Consider the following 7,561-nt stretch of genomic DNA (forward strand, 5'->3'; position numbering starts at 1 on the left):
CTGCTATATTTTATCATGTCACATTAACTGTTTTATTTTTTTAGAAGGCAGTACCATCTGAATCCCTCTGCAGAGCCTTTCTCAGGTTGCTAGGCAACATTTATATTTTTTGCATTCGTCACGTTATATATCATATTAGATCTATCTATCTATCTATCTATCTATCTATCTATCTATCTATCTATCTATCTATCTATCTATCTATCTATCTATCTATCTATCTATCTATCTATCTATCTATCTATCTATCTATCTATCTATCTATCTATCTATCTATCTATCTATCTATCTATCTATCTATCTATCTATCTAGAGCTCCTCCCACACCGGTAGGGAAGGGGCTGCTTCCTCTCTCTGAGAGCTCAAAATTATAGAATAAAAGAATATTATACAATAGAAATCTAAGCCCAGGACCACACATACATTTCTGGAAAAAATAAAGAGACCACTTAAAAATGAAAACCTCTGGAATATAATCAAGAGGAAGATGGATGATCACAAACCATCAAACCAAACTGAACTGCTTGAATTTTTGCACCAGGAGTAAAGGCATAAAGTTATCCAAAAGCAGTGTGTAAGACTGGTGGAGGAGAACATGATGCCAAGATGCATGTGGTTAAAAACAGGTTTGTTCCACCAAATATTGATTTCTAAACTTTTGAAAGTTAATGAATATGAACTTGTTTTCGTTGCATTATTTGAGGTCTGAAAGCTGTGCATCTTTTTTGTTATTTCAGCCATTTCTCATTTTCTGCAAATAAATGCTCTAACTGACAATTTTTATATTTGAAATTTGAGAAAAATATTGTCTGTAGTTTATAGAATAAAACAACAATTTTAATTTTACTCAAACATAAACCTATAAATAGCAAAATCAGACAAAATGATTCAGAAACTTATTTTTTATTATTTGGACTATTTGGACAATTTAGCTAAAGTTAAATGGAAAACCATGTTTTTAATGGTGACTAATGAATTGAATTCAGATGCTTATGAAAACAAATGTATTCTCCATAAACTGCATTAATACTAATGCATAGATATGAAAAGGGAAGTAACAATCAGACTTAATCAGAATTGAGTGCGACAAGAACAAAATATGTATGATAAATTACTGCACTTTTTCTGGCTACTGCACTGGTGGATCGAAGTTTGTCCCCACTAAGCGCCACAATATGGTCAATTATTGCTGCTCACAGTCTGAACAGACAATAAAGCACAAGTATCAAAAGTGAATAAACTAGAGCTGTATCAGATGAGCTGCATTGATTGCCTCATATTACTCACCTTCATAGCAGACAAATGGAATTTGACAATCGCAGCCTGCATCAGACCATTTGTATTCATTGTTCCTCGATAAGTGCACACAGTTATCACCCACAGGGTTGTTTGGCTGTGTAGTGTTCCAGTCTCTGTATGAGGAGTCACTCCCATCTGACCAGATACAGCTCTAGAGACACATTAATACCTGATCAATTAACTGATTAAAATCCTGGACTCTCAGTACTCATTAGCATACCAAATAAGATCCTCCTCCCAGTCTTAAAGGGGCCGTAGAACAAAAATTGACCAAAACTTATTAGAACATGGTGTTGTTGGTACATGGGGATCTGTGATAGACTAAAAGCTAATGCTAGCCAACACTTAGCATCTCCACCACTTCTATTCATCCTCATGAACTACCTCAGCTGAACCTAGCTGGAACTAAACCAAAAGGAAAAATATATTTTAGCACCGCATGTATAAGACTGTGATGAGGTTTTAGTAATTAACTATTTTAATACTGTTTTAAAACACTTTTGGACTATGAAAAGATTATACATTTAGGAAAACATGGCTGTCATATGATCTAGACAATGTTTTCACCTCTATTTCAGCTATACAACTTCAAAAACAGTTGGGTAATGAGGTAAAAAATTATAATAGTGATGTGATAATGAACAGTTAATGTCCACAGGTGATTGTTATCATTTTTGGTACAAAAGCAGTATTCAGAAGACCTCTAGCATTAAGCATATAATAAGCAGAATAGCAAGGCTTATTGCTATCTTACACCAGACCAAAAGTCTATTTTTATGCCTTGCACCTGCATTGCTTAAATAGTAACAGTGCTTACGAATAGATCTACACTGATGGTCATGGTGGTCTGGAAGTGAGGTGTGTTCAGGTACATTTCTGGCGTCTTTGCAACAGAAAATACAGGAGCTCCACTGACTGAATATAACCTAGACAGATGTCAACAGTCAGATGGATGTTAATTGCTTGGCAGTGACAATGATATATTCTCCATTGTTTACATGTATTTGTTAGTGTCTAGTGCCTCCATTTAGGGGAGGCTATAGCATAACTACAATATAATGCTGTATTATAATCAGTGTGTCCATCAGTGAAAGTTTTCTGTTGCTTACAGTGTAAATCTTAAGTCCTATCCAGATCTCTCCTTTTAAATCATTGATAGCAGCTTTTACAGCATCCATTTCCTCCTGGTTCTGAATGGTTGCCAGATCAGTGAAGTTCTCTCTGCAGTATTTCTGAGCTTCAGTCCAGTTCTTTGCTTCATTCACCACATGAAACTGACGAGTCCCACACAAGGAATGATTGCAAAGAGCTGAAACAAAAATATTACATTAGTTGTTTTTTACATATACCTTTTTACAGATACAAAATTAACTGCACAAACTAACAGTTATAAATATATGAAAATCAGTCATGGATTTTTCTTTTTCTTTTTCCACCCAGCACTCCTATCTTTTATCTGTGTGTTGTGTTTGAAAGCTGGTAAGTGTAAATAGCTGTAAATACAGCTCTAGAAACAAATAAGAGAGCACTCCAGTTTCTGAATCAGTTTCTCTGATTTTGCTATTTATAGGTTTATGTTTGAGTAAAATGAACATTGTTGTTTTATTCTATAAACTACAGACAACATTTCTCCCAAATTCCTAATAAAAATATTGTTATTTAGAGCATTTACTTGCAGAAAATGAGAAATGGCTGAAATAACAAAAAAAAAAAAAAAAAAGATGCAGAGCTTTCAGACCTCAAATAATACAAAGAAAACAAGTTCATATTCATAAAGTTTTAAGAGTTCAGAAATCAATATTTGGTGGAATAACCCTGGTTTTTAATCACAGTTTTCATGCATCTTGGCATGTTCTCCTCCACCAGTCTTACACACTGCTTTTGGATATCTTTATGCCTTTACTCCTGGTGCAAAAATTCAAGCAGTTCAGCTCTTGATTATATTCCAGAAGTTTTCAGTTTGGTAAAAGGCAGGAAAACCGTAATTTTTAAATGGTCTCTTATTTTTCAGAGCTGTAGGCTGTTTTAAAGCTGGGTTAGCATATCAAGCTACTTTATAATCAGTGTTCACAGCAGTACCTACCTCAGAATGCATTAACTTTAAATATGATATGACCAGATATCATAAAATATCAACTGACTGGATATTCTAACACAAATGAGGAAGAAATTAACTCTTAAAAGTGGGGAGCTGCAAAATACAGTGGATAAGCTCACTATGCATACTGAATATTGAAGCCCCCTTCCATATACCCACTATCTCCCCCTAATGTCAAGTTAAGGGGAATTAGTTTCCCATATCAATCAGAAAATTAAGTGAAACTACCCTTCAGCACTTAAAAAGCTAATATTAATCAAAGTTAATTGGTCGTTAAAAGTCCAAATTGCATTATTATGCTACTGTAGTATTTGTCTTAACATAACAATATAGTATATTTCATTCATATCCTAGACAATACCATCCAAAAATTGTTAGCGTGACAGACCTAAACAGAGCTTTAACATTACCAGATCCAAACTATACATTAAAGGAGAAATCTGGTGTGAAATGGATTTTGGGTGTAGTAAAACATGATAAAAAGTACAAACTTTTTGTTGAATAGCCCACCTCCATTCACTCCCAGCATTCTGAAATACAGCACTTTTAGACAATGCTCCCAACAGGCTTACAGTGTTAGTGATAGGGGCATGTAAATGTCAGGACCCTCAGAAATCGACCAATAAAGTGTGGAGCTGTAGGCAGCGCTATGCCCCTATCACTAGTATTGAAGCCAGTTGGGATCATCAACTAAAAGCTCTGTATTTCAGAATGCTGGGGGTGAATGGAGGTGGGCTACTCGACAAAAGTTCTTATCAAAACTTGTTATCATATTTCACCACAACCTCAAGTAAATTTTACATCGGATTTCTCCTTTAATTTCCCATAGAAAAACAATGTTATATTGTGAGTGAGGGTGTCCACTGGCATTAAAGCATTTATAATCTTTTTTTACTCACTGTCATAGTAGACCAGGGATGGGCAACTTCCATGATGGAGAGGGCCACATTTTTTCAGCATGACCATTGGAGGGCCACATGACCTCGCACTTCAAATAATTGAATATGAAAAACGCTACAAATGATTTTCAATAAGAACAAATTTTATATGAATTTATATCTGTATGTTTACAGCACCAACATTTATCAACTATTTTCTGCATATTAATGCATTTTAATACGGCAAAAGACAAACCGTTTACTTAAAAAAAGTGCAAAAAGGAAGTCCTTCATATCAAAGAACAAAAAGTTTGCTTAAAAAACTGATTGCAAATACAGTAGTTCCTCTGTGTAAAATAAGTTCATTATAACAAGTCCTTCATAAGCAATAAGGACAAAACATTTGCTTATAAAAGTGCAAAAGGCATTTGAACTCATTTATAACAAAGAACAAAAAAGATTTAAAAACTGATTGCAAATAGCTCATTCAATAATAGCAGAAAACTAGACCACAGAGGCCCAACATTTATTGAAGCTAATGAGAGAGCTGTGGTTTGGCCTGCTGGCTCACAATGGACTGGATGTCAATGTCAATTTTCGTGGTTGTTTGGCAGCGCCCTCTAGCGGTCAAAAGTAGAATTACGTTTTTTTTTTGTTTTTTTTTTTATTATAAAATTATGAAATTATTTTTGATCTATTCGCGGGCCGCACTGAGTGATGACGAGGGCCGTGTGCGGCCCCCGGGCCGCCAGTTGCCCATCCCTGTAGTAGACAAATGAGTTTGGCCAATGACAGGCTACGTCAGCCCATCTGTATCCATTTGTACCCTGTAATTGTATACAGTTTTCACTCTCGATAGTATTTGGTTCTCCAGTGTTCCAGTGCCTGAATGAGGAGTTACTCCCATCTGACCAGATCCAGCTCTAGAGACACATTAATACCTGATCAATAAACTGATTAAACACTGCAATTGTAGTTCTCATTATCATGCCAAAAGAGTCATAAAGGGTGTTGTTGATACTGGAGAGCAGCTCATCACCTATATATTATCTATGGGAATATGGGCTGCTATTAAAATCCACACTAGGTTAAAGGAGAAATCTGGTGTGATATTTCCACATTTCCACAGAATTCATTTTGCAATCTGTTCCCTTATTCTACCTATTTGTTCATACTTGACAGTCAACTTTAAGAAGTTGCTGCATAGTAAAAAGCCACACATCCCATAAATTGAGAAACTATGCACAGAAAATGTATTTTTAAATAAATATGTACACAGTAGCTTACAATCTTCTGCTTCAGTCCAATCCAGAAATGACCTGCTGCCCCGTTAAGAGTAGTTTTTACAGTATCCATATCCCTCTGGTTTCCAATGGTTGCCAGATCAGTGAAGTTCTCTTTGCAGTATTTCTGAGCTTCAGTCCAGTTCTTATTGTAGTTCACCAGATAAAACTGACGAGTTCCACAGAAGGAGAGAGTCCAAAGAGCTGTAGGGGTTAAAATCTCTCATCAGCATGGCAGTACAGTAATGAAGCAGCAGAGAGTTTTACACATGATCATGAACTCCACTGACCTGAGAACAGCAGGAGACAATGCAGTGCTGACCTCATGACTGTGGAGAGAGAGAGAGAGAGAGAGAGAGAGAGAGAGAGAAATAAAAAGTTTAGCACAAGATCAATCTTTATACCAGGGCCGCTGCTAAGGTTTTGGAGGCCCTAAGCATAACTGGTCAGGGAGCCCCCCCCCCCCCCCCCCCCCCAAAAAAAAAAAACCAAAAAAAAAAAAAAAAACACACACACACAAACACAAAAGGTTTACGCAAAATTTTACTATTTATTAAAATTACACATGTAACTATGAATATTTACAACGTTATAAGTAAGGCCAATAACAGTGAAGAACAGCACAAGAGTACTATTTATAATGTATAAATAATAAATGAAACGATGCATGTCTATTTTAAGCAGTGGACACGTCATTTACACAAGCCAGCCTTAAAGGTTATGAAATTATCGTTTATATTCGTGGTGTATTTATATCAGCCAGTCAAAATCTATAGAGCTGTCTGATCCTGCTGTCATACAGACCATTTGGATAGTGCACTGACGGCATTAGTCAATAGGTAGGCTACTCTGTTTATTAATTTTTTATTAAAGTCACTAAAAATCTTCAAACTACACTACTACTATTTGCAAACGTGCCACGTGCCTTGCAATACCCAGATAGTTTCTAGTTAAGCGTTTAAAGCTACCAAATCAGCAAAGCCAACGTAACTAGCTCAGGCAACACCACTGAACATGAAGTAATCAAAACTATTTAAACCTTTATCATCGAAGTTACTCACCAGAAAGGGATGCATGGGCCTCATCTTTCTGCTTCTTTTTCTTCTTCTCAGCTCCAGACTCAAACCGTCGCTTCATAGTTGAATTACCATTTAGTAGCAACTTCGCGCGGTGAACTTGTCTCCTGCCAAACTCAAGTAGCGTTGCTACTTTAGTTAGGACTAAGGTTGCCAGATAAGTTACGATTTTTCATCCTATTTGTTTATTTTATTTTAAGTTTTTAACTTACACAAATATTGCACTGGACAAGTTTTTGTATAGAATGGCCACATACACTTTAAAAATGGTTAAACATGCGCAAGATTTAGCGCCTCCATGCATTTTTTTATTATTTATTTGACTGGAAAATGTCACATCTGGCAACAACCAACAGAGCAAACCGAGCCGTGCCATTTCAGGCAATAGGGGTGGGGGCATTATATTATGCACAAAAATAATAACGTGCCGCTTTTAAGTAGTAGAGTAGGTGCCCCATGCAATGTTTAAAGACAAAAAAGATGAGCGTATCATAAATAATTCACATTGGGTTTTAAATTTAATAATGTCATAATTTCAACACATTTCATTCTCAGTCAATTTGGCTCCCTGCAACTGCAAAATGGTTGAGGCCTAACGCTGGCTGCGTTGTCTGCGTATGCAGAGCGGCGGCCCTGCTTTATACACAGCAAAAACACCAGTGTTATATCAAATCTATAAGTGTTAATTTTAACTAATTTGAAGTGTTTATATAATTCTCACTAGGCTAGAGTTAAGTCAACACAGTCAACAGTATTATACATGTAACTCAATTTCAGTGTTGATCTATTAACTCTCATAGTGTTACACTCCCCCAGTGTTGGTTATATCTTCTCTAGAGTTACATTAAAAACAATTCTAAAAAAATGGTTTACCACATACTGCTAGTTAACTTTAAAATCCAGCTCAATGTATTATGATTATTATTA

The 7,561-nt window shown here is 35.9% G+C and overlaps 1 long non-coding RNA gene across 1 annotated transcript; it reads right to left on the reverse strand.

The window, feature by feature from the left end:
- Positions 1-981: 981 nt before the first annotated feature.
- Positions 982-5,903, reverse strand: LOC111188706 (uncharacterized). Its single transcript, XR_002648579.2, has 3 exons — positions 5,849-5,903; positions 5,563-5,762; positions 982-2,608 (listed from the first exon to the last, which is right to left on the reverse strand). It is a non-coding gene; the product is annotated as an uncharacterized LOC111188706 (long non-coding RNA).
- Positions 5,904-7,561: the final 1,658 nt, after the last annotated feature.

Source organism: Astyanax mexicanus, chromosome 8 (assembly GCF_023375975.1).
Source record: "Astyanax mexicanus isolate ESR-SI-001 chromosome 8, AstMex3_surface, whole genome shotgun sequence".
Lineage (NCBI taxonomy): Eukaryota > Metazoa > Chordata > Actinopteri > Characiformes > Acestrorhamphidae > Astyanax > Astyanax mexicanus.